The sequence below is a fragment of the Hippoglossus hippoglossus genome, chromosome 23 (genome assembly GCF_009819705.1).
Source record: "Hippoglossus hippoglossus isolate fHipHip1 chromosome 23, fHipHip1.pri, whole genome shotgun sequence".
In the NCBI taxonomy this organism is placed as follows: Eukaryota; Metazoa; Chordata; class Actinopteri; order Pleuronectiformes; family Pleuronectidae; genus Hippoglossus; species Hippoglossus hippoglossus.
In genome coordinates this window covers 3438977-3455213 of record NC_047173.1, presented here as the reverse complement: position 1 = coordinate 3455213, position 16237 = coordinate 3438977, and the positions used below count along the sequence as shown (strand labels likewise).

The following is a 16237-nucleotide window of genomic DNA, read 5'->3' as shown; positions in this document are numbered from 1 at the left end:
GCGCTCCGCCATTCAAACATATGAATGTATGAATATGTATTCGTCGGATTTTTTTTTAATGATTGGTAGAATGTGATTCGAGTCTTTTGTGGTGAAACTGATGACACATACGTAGATTAGACTTCGGGGATGCAAGATGATTAAACTTCACATTAAGGATTTACACTGTCGCTCAGCAACCTCACGATCGTCCGAGGGGGGAAAGTTTTGAACACGTGTAAATCCTGAAACAATGAAGCACCAGTAACACTGTACCTTACATTCTCCACCCAGCCGCCTCTCCAGCACCTGACCTCCACCCCCACCCTCCTCTCATCCCCTTCCCCTGCTTCTAAGTCACAATACTCACTGTTTTCAAGTCATGCCCCCTGCATGTATAACTTTGTGTAAATGTGCAGAGACAGCTATTTAACTATGCGCTTTCTTTCAATAAAATTCACCAGTCCAGACTGACAATTACATAAAACTGCGCCCATGTTCCGGCTCAATCGGCTTTGACCTTGAATCAGTGTGCCAGACATCACACCCCATGCTTTATTTATCAGAGCCTAGAGGTAAACAATACCTTCTCTCTGGACTCGGTTGGCAGCCAACTATGATAATTCATATCCACAGCTCACATTGGGTTTGGATTCCAATAGTCCGTACTACATGGACCGTGACGAGGGGGATCACTTTACCCAGACTGCTCTTCTTTAGACCCTGTCTGCCCGGATTTTTGTGTGTGGCCCACTTCGCTGCAGCTCTCGGCTAAATTAAGTCGGTGAAATCTGGAAAAGGAAGCTCATCAGAACACAAATAGTAGCACAGTGACAGATAGCGGGTTCATTTATTGGTGAAGGCACACATTGTTTTGGGCAGGTTGTGATTGAAGGGGAGGGCTGCAGATCTCAGCGGGATAAAGTCTGTGTCTGTGTGTGTGTGTGTGTGTGTGTGTGTGTGTGGACTGGATCACACACAAAGGGGGTATGTATAGCTGTTTGACTAGGCTTGTTTCTTTCTTTTATTCCTACTCTCCATATAATTGCATGTTTGTTTCTTTTAAATGACAATAATGTATTCATGAATTCAGGAAATCTTGGGAGGGCTGAGCAAATGCCTGCCAACTAGGCTTTTAATCACAACAGAAAAAAGCCCAGATACTGACATCAATTTTTACACTCCAGTACAGAGGCAAATACGCACGGGCACACACACACACACACACACACACACACACACACACACACACACACACACACACACACACACACACACACACACACACACGTACAAATCATATGTTCTTCTCTACTAATCTACAAATAGATGACAGGAGGAAGGAGCTCTCTAGTCTGTATTTAACCAGGCTGAATACACAACCAGGCAGTGTTGTTCCCAAGAAACCATGAAATAGACCACGGACTCACAACATGTTGTTGAATAGGCACAAAGTCTTTGTGTGAAAGGATTTTTTTTTTTTTATGTGTGCAAATTCAGCACATTTTTGAGTGCTGTCATTGGTCGAAGTTGTCTGATGTCACTGTTGCTTGTCTTTTACCAGTTCAAGTCAAATTTAAATCAAGTCAGTCAAAGTTCGAGTCAAACCCTGGCTGGAAATTTCAAGACTTCCAAGAGTTTCGAGCAGACTTTCAACTTCCAACCTGGCTCATACCCATGTGTCTAATTGCTGGTGCGACTGAGCTTGACTGTTATTCCCAAGGCATCGGCTACATTAGGTATAAGTATAGTGGAATACAATGTCCAGGATAGTTGCTCTTTCATTTGCTGCGTATTAATCAGGCCTCCTTTGAATTTTTGGGCCCTTACAGCATGCTTTAGGTACTTCTAAAGGAGGGGCGGGGCCAGGGGTTCTGTAATTTTATTTACTTATAATTTTAACAATAAATATGACAATTTGTTAATAATAATTTTCATCTACTATTTGTATTTATTGCATCAGGAATTATGCGTGGATGTTGGCCCCTCTGTCTAAATTGGCCCCTGATTTAGAAAAATCCTAGATCCTCCACTGTTCTGAAGCATGTGACTTCTTGCTGGCTCCCCAAACACATGGCTACAATACATGCAGGATCCTGTGATACTGAATACGGCCTCTGGGCTGAGTGCAGTTCATGTCTCTTTCCCTCTTCCTACTGGACTTTGTGTATCTATTTAGAAATATTAACGCAGATGATTGGTGCAGTCCGCTGGAGAAAGAAATATATTTTTAATAACTTTTAAGTCAAGTCATTGATGATGAAACGTCTTTTCTTTGTCACCTGTATTTTACGACACATTTGCTGTGATTTCTCATTGCAGGTTTTGTTTGATTCGCTGGTATTAGGTTGTCAAAATAGTGAGAAATGGGATTTTTATGCCAAACAATCCCCTTGAATGACTGTATAGTCTGAGCCGCATGTTAATATTTTTCTGACAGAAACCGTCAGCGTTGAATCGACTGAGAATAATGGACATGAGACCATATGAAAACAAACTAAACCAGTCTGCTTCACACATTTACCTTGCTTGCATGCTTACCTCGCTCCGCCTTGACCAACACGACAGCTCTTGATCCTGTTGTCTACTCAGGCGTCCTCGGCCCAAGAGACAGCGCGGCCCTGAGCACTTTGTGCCACACCAAATCAAACGTATTGCGAGCCACTGAAATACCAAGGCTGTTAAGTCAAATGAAGCGACTCGTCTTCCACTTGACCCTTGTCTTTCTGATCCTCCTCCGTTTCAGATTATCGTGTCGTCCTCTCAGATGTTACCCAGCCTTGAAATGTGATTAATGTCACATTTAGTCTCTGAGGATTTGGGAGCAGGCTGTGAGTGAAGAAACAAAGGAGTGCGTCTTTTATTGGGAAAATTGGTAGTCAGTGTCCTCAGTGGGGAACGGGAGTATGTAATGGAGTCTTGTAGGGCTATTAAGATTAGTGCTGATTTGCATGGCGTAGTAACTTTCTTTGGGGAGATTGGGGTGGCTTGGGGACAGGGGATAGATGCAACAATCCCTCTGGGACATTTAGGAAAGAAGGGACAAAAAGCCGCCTGTCTGTTAATATCAAAGTTTGGTACAATCCCCAAAATATTTCCCAACATTGTCATTGAGTGTATGAACTATTTAATGTTCACTCCCATACAAATGTATGGGGCCTCAACAATCAGTTGATCAAATAAAATAAATTAGAACAAATTTGTTTTAGTTTAATTCAAAGTTGCGTAACATTTACCTATTTTATTAGATCTTGGTTCATATTGACAGATTGTGTAGTGTTTGACTCCTGTCACCAGTCAGATGAGCGACTGTCGGGCGGTGTTGAGCTGCTGTACTTGGGTGGGAATGTTCCGTCGTGAGTATAGTTTTGCGGTTGTGCAGGCGTGGTTTTTACATGATGTAGTTCTCTGTTTAATGCAAGAAATTGTCTTTCACTCTTCACTCTGTGTACTTGTCACTTTGAATCTGTTGCGCATGAGAGCTACCTTCATGCACGTGCACCCACGCTGCCGCCATAGACTGGATTCATTCTGTGGGAAATGCTGCAAAGAAAGTGAAAAAGGAAAAACTGGATTGACCCATTTATTTACATATTGTACAAGATTTTGTGGGTTCTTCAATGTCCACCCCTCCACAAAACCTAATTTGTTCAGTAGTTTTTGCATAATGCTGCTAACAAACAAACAAACAAACAAACAAACAAACAAACAAACGCCAATGACAACATAACCTACTTGGCGGAGGTAATAAAGCCATCTCAATATATGCCTTAAAGACATTGGAATTGTGGAAAGAAGGGAAAATGTGAGCAAAGAAAAATAAATGCGGAGAGGAAAATGGTGCGTTTGTAAAATAGTGACAATTGCTGAAATTTGTGCTAAAAGTGGGATAAGAGTTTAAAAAACTAAATGTTCCTGGAAAAGAATAAATATTTAAAACAAATGTACCTGTAATTTAATAAAGAGGCTTATTAACTGATTGGAGGTAGTATCTTTTTTTTAGCCCAACTTTAATTATGGATATATTTAAATATAAGTTGGACATTTAGTCAGTTTTACCTCCACACAATAGTCCTGCTCTTCACTACAGTCTGAACACAGTCTTGTCCCGGTGATTATGAATGGAGCCTCCATGAATACATCACCACAGTCATTGCTAATATTTATGCTTCTATACCGCAGACGTGCTTTCATAAACAGTGGCTTTCATGAGTCGACAGCATGTCTGAGATATGGGCAAAGTGTTGCAATATTGATGGGTAGATGAACAGATGACAGAGAGAGGCAGTGAGGGGGAAGCGTGTTGGTTATATTTAGTGCCCCAGTCTCCCTGGGACCTTCAAGTTGCACTATTCTTGTCTGACTGGAGAAGATGAATAGAGCCTTTGTTTTTTTATTTTTGAGTGATGTTACAATAAGATTTAATCGTCGTCGTAAATTCTTTGTTTTCCACCAGGCAGTTCTTGGAACAGTTTTTGACAGCTGCGCAGCATTTGAGATACTTAAACCAATTTTCTGGATCTTTATTTGAGTATTGCTCATCTGTGTGGCCCAGTTCACAGCTCACAGCAGGGATGTTCACAGATATTTTAAGGGTAGTGACTTAAATTTGAGCTTCCCCAATCCACACCCTTACTTTGGCTTTCACTCTCAATGCAGCATGAAGCGGTGTCTCCAATTTTTTAGACTTGCCTTTGGATGTCGTTTAGCAACCGCAGCTGTTGCTTTTTTACTCCAGAAGGCCAAACCTAAAATCAGGTGTTCAGCTCAGAAAGTTTCAAAGCTTTGAGGAACTAGTTTTTTGCTAAATTACTAATTTCTATCAGTTTAAGATATAGGGCAAGTTAGATAGATGTGACACCTGTTCTCAAGAAAACCTAATGAAGCTGAGACAGTTGTCTTTTAATACATAGTATAGACCAAGCTTCAATTAAACTATTTTCAATATGTTCCATACAACCCTGTCTGCCCCTGTCTGCCACATCATATACATTTACAAAGAAATTAAAAGTATGACAAGAAATTTATTTTATGTTTCTGCAGTAGCCCAAAAGGATGGCAAAGGGTGTTCAGTTGGTTGCATTCTTCAACATTTCAACCCATTGTTACATTTTATTAACAATGGATATCTAGTGGCTCCTGTAATTATAATTATATAGGAGCAAAGGAAAGTTAGGTGAAATAGTATAAAAAGCAAAAAGTCAGTTTGAGGCGGAGGAGGTTTGGATGGATGGATGGATGTGTTTAAAAAAACAGACACACATTACATCATACCAAATCTTTGTTGCTGCTTTTATCAATGACCCCAATGAACCACATCAATAACCACATTTTATTTTTGCAATGACAACAATCATCATCAATCATATGCCGTAACTTTAAGGTTGTTTTTTTTTTTGACTACATTGAAATTTGTCCAACTACAAAACACACAAACTCCATAATAAACACGGTGTAAAGCCCCAGTTTAACTCATTACTTTCCAATAGGTGTTCTGAAAATGAAAAATATAGATGGGTTGTAGAATACCATATACTATACAAATAGTAGAGCATTTAATTTTGTAGCAGATGCAGACGCCTGTGGCTGGCATGGATTAGTCTGTCTGTACCTCAGCAGCCCCCCCTCCCCTCCGACGCTGGCTTGGCTGACTTAACGAGACAATGAACTGTTCAAATTGGAACGCCTGGAAAGTTTTGATAGGCTATTTTTAGCCCCAGCATCTGGTTGGCTGCCAGAAGCTATGGGTTTAGACGGGTTCCCCCGAGTGAGCTGGCTGCCATGTCACAATGAGAGAGTGTATAATGAGGATGGGTAGGAAGTGTGTGTGTGTGTGTGTGTGTGTGAGTGAGCGGGGGAAGCAGTGACGGACAGAACAAGGAGAACAGCAGATCCTCCTGTCATTTGGAAACGTTTCAGTGTTTTTGTTCTTGCTGTGTTTAGGAGTCGGGGATCTGTTTTCAGTGATGCCCACTCACATCCGGCTTCAGTCACTTGTAGATTTAAAATTTTAATAATTTATCGAAAACCCATTCCTTTAGTTGAGTGAGTGACAGAACATCCTGCTCATGTTTTGTGAATCTGAAATCTGAAATCAACAAAAAAGAGCTGTTGTTTTATCACGTTTGGGGAAAGGGAGACAGGGAGAGAGGGGAAACCCTTTTTCCTGCCAAGGAGCATCACCATTCATCTTCCTTTCCGCTGCCTCCTCCGCCTCCCACTTTTCCTCCCTCCTCTCTCTCTCTCTGCCTCTCTCTCTCTCTCTTCACACGTGCGATTTCACCGTCTTGCGCCGTCAGAAAAAGGGAAAAGGTGTCGTTTCCATGGCGGCAGCTGATCAAGGGGAAAATGAAAGTGCAGCCCTGTGTCAAAAACATAGTATTGTGCGGGGACTTCATTGTGGTGTAGGGCAATTCATTAGTAGCCTCCTATTCTTCCTTGTCTCTGATATTCCCTGGGACTCATCACTGTCCTCCCAGGCACTCGCTTTATTTTTATCCCACTTTATTTAATAAAAGAAATATCATCCAGCCTTGTCTCTATAGAATAAGGCTGAGATGGAAATCAATTACTTGGTGGTTTAATTATGTATGCTCTACGATGGTCTTTAAATGAGCCATTCAGCTAACTACACTGCACAATGTTGATTTAACCGCTGTTTAATTTTGGGATGGGGACCTTGATGTGACAGAACTTGCAAATGCAGACATCATGTCTGTTTCCCAGCATGCACCCTCCTCCTCCTACAGGCTGGCGAAGCACATATACTGGATGTGTATAAAGCTGTATAAAGCTGTTAGGAGGTTCTATCATTTCAAACACATATGTTTAAATTCCAGGCTGGATTTTAAGATTTCTAAAAAACACCACATGCTGCATGTTAGCCTCTCTGAAGCTCAAGATCCTTAGAATGTTCTATACTCCTCTGGTCAATAGCCCTGCACTTGATTTTGCATGGTACATATTTAGCAGACTTTCCTATCGGGAGTGAATTACAATGAGCGCAGCAGTAGAAGACAGCATAAATAAACATAAGGACACGTCAGGCTCTTTCTCCTTCATTCACACTCAAAAGGTCAAAGAAGTGAATGAGATCTATGCCCATGGATGGCGCACATGAAAAATAAAAGAGGTGCCATCCCTGACTTCTGTGTCGTGACTCTCCTTGGTTATTTTCGACATTTCAGGAGGGTGAATTATTGAAAAGGCATAAAAATGGAGCAAAAGAGAGACATTTTCTCTTGTGTTAAAAGCCATCATGTTTCACTGCTGTGAATTCTGGTCCATTATTGCCACTGATGGTCGAGAGCGGTATTTGGTTCTTTCCTGTGTCACTGTTGAATAATGGTGTTTCTGAGTGGCTGACATCAAGAGCCGACGTTTACACAGTGTGTAGAGACTGTATGGTGGTTTGTTTCTCCTGCAACACAATACCACATTTAGAATTTCAAATAAATTATATATATATTGGATTTCTTGGCGACAGAGTTGTCAGATTACATTTGTTAACCGGCCGCTTGTAGAGAAGGAGGGAGGAGGAAAATGATGGATAGATATATATATTTATAGAGAGAGAAAAAAAGACACTCTTGTCATTAAGCAGGTGATCAGTGTCGCTTCCTGGTGAGTGTTCAGTAACATGGGTTGGTGTTGGTGGAGGGTCGGGGGGGGGGGGGGGGGGGCGTTGTGGCTGCTTTGAAGTGACACAACACCACTGAGTGACAGACACAGAGCAACAGACGGAGGGATATCTCTGCCCGGGGGTCTCCGCTTCCAGCTGGAGCTGAGCTCTGTGTGGGAGACAGACACAAACACACACAGAGGGAGAGAGAGAGAGAGTAAGAGAGAGGCCATGCTGCCTTGTGTCTTTTCACCCGGTGAGTCATGTTCGACATCACAAAAGTGCCGGAAGCCCAGAAGCTGTCTCACATCACTATCTTGCCAGTGTTAAAAAAAAAATTGTTGTTGCACGTTGTTCCCCAGATGTAAAAAAAACAATATGAAAATAGAATTAATTCGTGGGTATTTACGTGCCAGCGCCTGTAAGTTTAATACACGTTGTAATGTTGTGCAGAAGAAGTGAAGCGTCAGTGTCTAGACTGCCAATATACAGAAGAAGAAGAAATTAGCGCGTCATATTTCCATCTGTGCCAATTGTACCTGGAGCTGATAAACACCTGTCGACTGCAGAGTCATTTGACTTGGGAGTTAAATGACGATTGTATCTATTTCCATTGCAGACTAAAGCCAGATGTTAGTGGTTTTTTTGACCAGATGAAAAGACTCTGATTCTGATTAATGAAGCTTTATTTAAATTCTTAATCCTTTAGAGATCAGTATTCTAGAAATTGAGTAGAACATCAGTTTGTGTGAAACTTTGTTTTCTTCACTTTATTAACCGGTCTGTAGTTACAAATGTTGAAAGTTCATGTTTATTACATTCTACATATCAGTAAAAAACTGTCCATTAGGTGTGTACTGATTCAGAGATTCTATCAAATTCTTTAACAAGGTCAGCAGTCAAATGGTTTGTGTGTTTGTCCTAAAGCTTAAGACAAAAACAAAATAAATGTCCCAAGGATGAATTTATACAGGATTTTTTCACGACCTGGCCAACTTAAAACTTATTGATGACTTTAATTGATGTATAAAGCGTTATGAAATCATTTATTGATAATAAAGCATTTAGTTACAAGTTAATTTCCCTTACTGGTGGTATCTTGAGATCCATATTGGCCTAAAATAAGATGGAATCTGACTCCACAGTCTGTCTTACTGAACAGTGATGGCTGTCGTCATGTGGACGTGGGGTTTAACACTTCTGCAGACTTCATTTGTGTACACAGTGGAAAAGCCCTAAATCCAGATTGAAATTATAACCGAGCAATCAAGTAGAAACAGAAGGGAAGACAGATACGAGCTCAAACCCCCAAACCCCACAGGTTTAATTAAGTTGGTGTGTGGATGTGGGCGTGTGTGTTTAAGATCCTCTTGGACTGTGCTAGCACCTCCGGGTTCCCCTCAGCCCGATGATGTCATGGCGTCTTACAGAGGGCCGAAGCAGCATGGCGCTGGGTGGTGGTCTCAGATCTGTGCGCACAGCTTCCACTCATTGTGTCAAACAGATGGTGGCAGTCCCAAGGAGGTGGGGGCAGCGAGCACTCTGATTGGATGAGCCAGCAGGGCGGTTTCTGAAACAGAGCCTGAGCAGGGCACTCGGTGTGTGTGTGTGTGTGTGTGTGTGTGTGTGTGTGTGTGTGTGTGTGTGTGTGTGTGTGTGTGTGTGTGTGTGTGTGAGGGCTGGGGGGTCAGTTGGAGGATGCCAAGGTTTGTCCATCCGACATGCATGATGTTGTGCCAACAGATGAAGTGATGTATAGAAATATGTGTGACCCATAAGGGTCATCCTGTTTTTAGCCCTCTGAGTGAGTGTTGGCACTACCAGGATTCACCACAGCATAATTCAGATATTGGCAGGGTTACAATTGAGATTAATTCTGACAAACAACAAAATGATTTTCCACCAGTCGATCATATTTTCTATTATACATCACCTTAATACTTAAATAATGCAAGAGCTTTATACCCAAATAGTGTTTTACCATGTAAAGCTTTAAAAACACTGTATCTGTAATATGCATATTAATTACTGCTATTAATTAATCAAGTACTTCTGGCTCATATCTTGTGTCTGTTTCTCGAAACCCACTGGGTCGCCAGTAAACATTACAGACACAGACAAGGTAACATAAATGAAATAAAGCTTTATCAATATGGACGAGCTGTACCTCGTTAGAATGGGTAGAAGCTCGGGTGTACCCCATTAACAACCACTTTTACCTAAACCAAACACAATTCAAACACCAATCAACTTAATCAGCATGTCGACAAAACCAGTACAGACCAGCATGCTACTTCACGCTAACAACATAAGCTAAACACGAGAGCCCAAATTCCACAGATTCCAACAGTGTCTTTCTTGTCTTTCTACGACCTAAACTCACTGAACCAGCATTGTTCAATACTTGTACCATTGTTCATAGTGTTGGGAGTATCCCATTGACTGTAAGGTGTTGCCGTGGTGTTTCTGTTTTAATTGCATTGTGGTGTGCAGGTAACGGGTGTGTTTACAGTGTTTGTGATTACAGTGTAAAAATGATCACTTTATAAATGTGTGGATAGCCAATGGTTTCACAGGGAGGGACTCACTTCCGCTCACGTTGTGAACGTATTCCTGGAGTAGCTACCAAAACAATAAACAGAGAAGCTTATAGTGAGGAAGGTTGACCACGATATCTTTCCTTAGAAAATAGTTGTTGGCTGTGATATGAGTGTTAAAATCTCATGTATGTATTTTTTATAGATAAACTCTGGTATTTTTATAAGTTAAGGGTCTTACAAGAGTGAGAGCCTGTGAAGACAATTCAATATTTTGTTCATATTCATCTATGTGTTTGTGTTAGTTTATAGATGTTTTTTTTATCTACTTATGAATTAATATAAATAAAGATCAGAAGCTTTTGCACATTACTGCAAAGGTTCTGCAAAATTGTCTTTAGAATTTTACCCCAATTTAACCCATCTTTATTTATGAAATTTACTGTGCTATATGTGTTTGTATTATCAGTGTACAGAAGCTACAGGTCAGTCACAGTTGATTTATCATTGACTGTTGACAGGCGTGTTCCTCCACTGTAACCTACAGACCACCAAGTTTTTCCTTTCCATTAGCTTTGCAGTGTGACGTCCATGCCGGTGTATCAGTTACTCTTTACAGCCTGAGGCTGCATAGCTCCAGTGTCAGCGTTCTGGCTTGCCGGCACTGCCGCTCCAGGCCAAGTGGCAGATGTAATGCACCGGGGAACTCGTGATCGGAGCTGTTTGATCTGGCATTTTCCTCATGTCTATTCTCCTGGACATGAACAGGAAGAGTTCCAGGGCGGGGCAGACAAGTAATTTAATAAATTATGTGATTATGAGGAAGGGCCTCCCTGATTCAGGACTGTGACAGCCATCACATCCCATCAGTATATGTGGTGGTGACAGGGCTGCAGACTGATTCTGTTTGGCCCTAATACATCACTGTTTGTACAATACATGCTTAGATACACAGAGCTTGTGAATTAAGTATTTAAATAATTTTGCTGTCATTTTGAGTTCATTATACAATCTACTTTACATTTCCCCGTAATTTTTAAATCAGTGTCATGTGCAATTATTCTGTCTAGCTTCTCCTGTCTAATGAGGAGTGAGACAGCACGGGTGAAATAATAAAGTAGGAACCACTCTTTCTTAGAGGAGGCTTTCCCTAGGTGTCGAGTAAGTGATACGAATCTTAAGATTAATGGTCCCATATTTTACACTAAGTAGTGCTTTAATGGAGGTTTTATATATATATATATATATATATAATATTTTCAGTTTTAAGTGCCAAAAAGCATATCTAATGGTTCTCTCTGGAGCTCTAACAGGAACAGAGCTTTTGTGAGCTACAGGTAACGAATTGCAGACTACAACTTACAGCTTGCTAAAGCTCACTGGTAAATGCAAATGGTGATGGTCAGTCAAATGTGGCCATTCCAGACTAAATGTCTCCATCTGGATGTGCTGTGGTGCCAACCCTAACCCAGAGCCAGAAGACCCTGGCATCTGGCAGGACACTGTCCGCACTCCGTAAGAATGCAGTGTCCAGGTCCAATGCAGAAGTGGAGACCCGCTGCCTGTGCCTTCAGTTCATGTCTTGGCTGCTAGACCTCCAGGCAGACTGGTACAGTGTCAAGACCAGGCAGGGGTCCATCAGGGAGGTGGGGGATTGGACAGCAGGGTCAGCAAGACTGAAAGAATGGAAGACTGCATATATGATCTATATGCTTCGCCGGGGCAGCAGCTGGAGACAAAGCCGTCAAATAGCTTATCCTTTTTACGAAGCTCTGTCTCTAGGCAGTGGAATTCATCGCTTAACTCTGTGAGCAAGTTTCTAGTAAACACACAGCCATGGTAACCGCTAGAGATTAGTCCATGTAATTAATGAAAGGACATTAAAATTCAAACAATGGGATCTCTATTCAACTCAGGCACAATGAAATAATGTGAAAACAAATGGGTGTTTTTTATTCCTTGTGTTTAATTTAGACCATTAAACTAATTGTTGGTCATAGTGAATGGGGAAAATGTATCAATAATCATTCAATCAAATTTGATTTGTGTAGCCCATGTTAATGAATCATAATTTGCTTTACAAGGTGCAACATCCTGTGTCCATAACCCTCAGCAATACTGTGATAAAACTATAACAAAACTCATGGAGAAACCTCACAGGATGAACAGAAGTGCAATAGATGCCGCGTGTAGTAAAGAGCACATCAACAAAATAACAATATTTACAACATTCAAAAGGCAGTGTCTAGCATATATGGAAAATGTATCGATGGTATAAGTATTTATACAAAAGAACATGCATGACAGAGATGAAGCGAGCAGTAATGACAATTGCAGTGACAGAGGTATTGCCACTAATAGTTGTGTATGTGAGCAGGCATATTGTATATCTACGCAATCTAGTTGTAATCACAAGCCACAATCAGCTGCCACCATGATTCATGGTCACGATCCATGATGTAGCCGCAGCCGCTGTCCTGAATCTGCAACGGTAAAGCAGAAGGACTCCGGGGAAGAAGTCCAGTGAGTAACATGTATGGATGAGACATTAATGTGATGAAAAGGGCGATGAGGGAAGAGAAGCTCCATGTCTCTTGTGTCCCCCAACAACCTTGGCCTATATCAGGATGACTAAGAGCTGGTCCAAGAAAAACCTGCGCCAGCTCTAACTATAAGCTTTATCAAAAGGCGTATTGAGAGGGTGTCTGCCTCCCGATAAGCAACAGCAAATGGTTTGTGGAAAAAAATCCATCTGGTTCAGGGTTCGGGGAGATGAACCACCAAAACATTTAAAACCTTAGATTCCACACGAGGACGTGAAATACTGACCCACCAGCACACCCACAGTCCATGGGCTAATTCACTCTTCTTCATGGGGAAATAACAGGTTGTCGTGCCTCTTTCTGTAGGTGGACATGAGTGTGTGGTAATCAGAGAAATCAATCATTGTTTACAATGAAATCTCGTGGCTTTTCGCAGCACATGTTGGCATTCAGATATGAAGGTCACAGCTTTGACCTCTATGGCCGCCACCTTGGCTCTTATCAATGAGCGAGAATTTTAAAAAAGCCTTACAGATAATGAAAAAGATGGCTGAAAAATGGGGCTTGTCCTCGGGGCGTATAAGATCTGCGTTGTTCAGTGGTGGACTGTCTGTGCCGTGTCTGCCCTGCTGTGCCGTCTTCAAAGAGCAATTTTATACAAGTGCAGGACTTATTTAGCATGCAGAGGGAGTGAGCTGGAAATCAGGATGTGGTGAAGCCTGTGCCTGTTGCAATCACATGGTAGGGTAGCATTTTTGCATTTTTAATGTCTATCATAAATAACCGTGTGTGAATGGGTATCAGTGTGTGCACCTGCATGTTAGTGTACTGTGAATGCATGTGCTTTCGGCGTCTGGCTGGTTAAATGTGACATGATTCAGCTGTTGCAAGATGGTGTGCACTGGGGAGGTGGTGTATCCTCACTCGGCAGACGCGAGCGCCACAAACTTCCAGCCCAGCATGAGGCGGCAGTATTCATTAGTCGGCACAGTATCTGAGCAGCCAAAGGAAACAGCTCGGGTAGTCCTGCTGTTGGTTCAGGCCAATGGGAAATGGAGATAAAGACACAGAAAGGGGTGAGATGGAGAGAAATTCAGAATTGAGCAGTAGGAGCAGAGTTCTTGCATTTTGAGTTTTCAGTTTCTTAAGGAATTATCCACAATATAACACCTCTAATACTTTTTGAGGTGCATTTTTTTTTTTCTTTGTGGTGTATGATTTTCACATGAAATGGGATTGTTGCTAGGGCTTTGGTTCATATTATTATAACTAAATTGCTCAAATTGAGACGTTTATCTTTACCTGATGTTTTCATGAGTTACCAAAGACCTTCGGTTGTGCAACCACCATTGTTGAAATGATTTCTGTGCATCAAGAATCATTTTAAACATAAACATAATTGGGAGGTCACAGATATGACGACAGATGAGACAATTTTTTTTATGTTTTCAATCAGGAGAATGCACAGACGATCCGGTAGAGGCGCCGGTACAAACACTTGGCATCAGGGGCCGATCCAGAGACAGGGCTGAAATTTTACAGGCCCAAAGTGCCCCTGTCCTGTCAGTAGTCTTTTTTTAAAATAAACTAGTCACTTAATACTAATAATAAATATGACAGTTTGTTAAACATGTTCGAAGCTTTTTTGAAGTACACAATGTGCTGGAACAAGCAACACTTTTCAAAATATATTCAGTGATCTTCAGTGTGTCTTTGCTCAAAGCTGTAGAGCTGACAGTATACAAGGAATGACTTAAATGCTCACCTCTGACGCAGGAGCTATGGCCCCTAAATTAGAAAGTTCCTAGATCAGCCACAGCTTTTGCATATAAACAAATGGTTTCTAAATAGGTGATTTTAGAGACTTGAGAACTCTCAGACACTTAAGTGATCAAGTGTGACTTCAGAATAGAAATAGTGTGTTTATAAAACAACTCAAATGCCAAATGTAGAAGTGTTTACCATTTTGTGAATAAGAAGGCTTACAGTGATGCAAGAAGACTGAAAACATATTCAGGATTATCATGTATTGTACATGTAACAAATTAAAAAGATCCATATGTGGTTCTTGAATGTAGAAAATTGATGGTGCTAAGTAACTGCTGAGTGATGCCAGGTAACCTCATTAAATTAAAAGGTGTCATTTTATACCATGCTTTATTAAATGTCACTGAATTAGCAGGATGAGCATTTGCACTTGATTATGAAGACAGGTGCACCATTAAGAGTGTGCACGCTAACAGCAGTAGAGTGAAAGCACGCACACGGTTCAGAAGCAGGGTGACCCAAATAGTGGCAATATTTTGAGTGTGTGAGTCATGCAATCTAAAACCGAGGCAGGGTGTAAAACGACTTGTTTAGAGCTCAGTAGGCAGAGCGCACCAGTGGATGGATTGTGGGAGGAAGGTAGAGAAACAGCATAGTAGGCTGCATGTGTGGAAATCTGCTCCGTCTACCTCTCAAAAAAAAAAAAAGAAGAAGCCAAGGATGTTGGCAAATTCAGCCTGAGCTTCTTCCAGAGAAGAGGAATATGTGCATGTCAGCTCTGCGTCTGACAGGTGGTTTGATATGCACTTTGCAGACGATGACCAAAACAAAACAAGATTTGTTGGATAAAAAATAAAATGTGCTTGTGACTCATCATTTAATCTAGTTGCCACACAGATTCAGATGCTTTCATTTTGCCAGCCAAAGACCGAAGTTATCCTGAGGCTATCCATGATTGGCGTCACCAGCTCGTCCCGCCCTTATTGTTGTTGCCTAGCAACAAAGCTGAAGTTGGACACAACAAGAACATTTTAATGTCCCTTGTTTTTTTTAACATGTGCCTTTTTACCTTTTTACCTTTTACCTTACCTTCTTTTTGAAGCGGGATACTCAAGCACTGGATGTCTCGTCACTTGCCGGCGACTTTACGTCTTTTAAAAAACAAATTGCAATGTATCCTGGGATAGGTTGGGTCGGCAAGGATCCACCTGTTGGAACCTTTGTTTCTTGGGTATGAAAGGATGTATTTGATGGCCACATTTGAAGGAGCCTTCGAAATGGGACAGTTTAGCCGCTACACTGTGAATGGCGTCACAGTCTTCAATTGCAGTCTCCCAAGGATGCAGCCCCTCCATTGAGACACAGTTTGTATAATACGTAATTAGTGTGGCTGAGTAGAATATACCATGAAGTCACAATGTTTACCTTTGGAAAGTGTACCTTGCCTAAAACTGGTGTATATATATATATATATAGAAGCCCAATAAAAAGTCTGTATTTCTTTGTATTTTTTCATGTTGGCAGTAGATATGAATGAAGGAGCCACAAAATGTCTCTCAAGAGGACTATTTAGGCGTCACTATCTCTGCCTGACTTTGCCTGCGGTCACTGTTGCCCAGACACCAGGGGAACGACCAAGAAAAGATGGCTTTCATTTTTAGCCAATTGAACTTTGCAGTACCTGTGTTTTGTTCTAAACTGAGACACAAATAATTGATTGCAGAAAGTGTTAAAGGTGATGGAAATGTTGATTGTTATGGCAAAAAGCACCTCCACCTCACAGATGTGCA

At 41.4% G+C, this 16237-nt stretch overlaps 1 protein-coding gene across 5 annotated transcripts in view; it reads left to right on the top strand.

Moving 5' to 3' along the window:
* Positions 1-16237, top strand: part of kcnc2 (potassium voltage-gated channel, Shaw-related subfamily, member 2) — a 75166-nt gene that overhangs the window by 45673 nt on the left and 13256 nt on the right. The gene's annotated exons all lie outside the window — the stretch shown is intronic.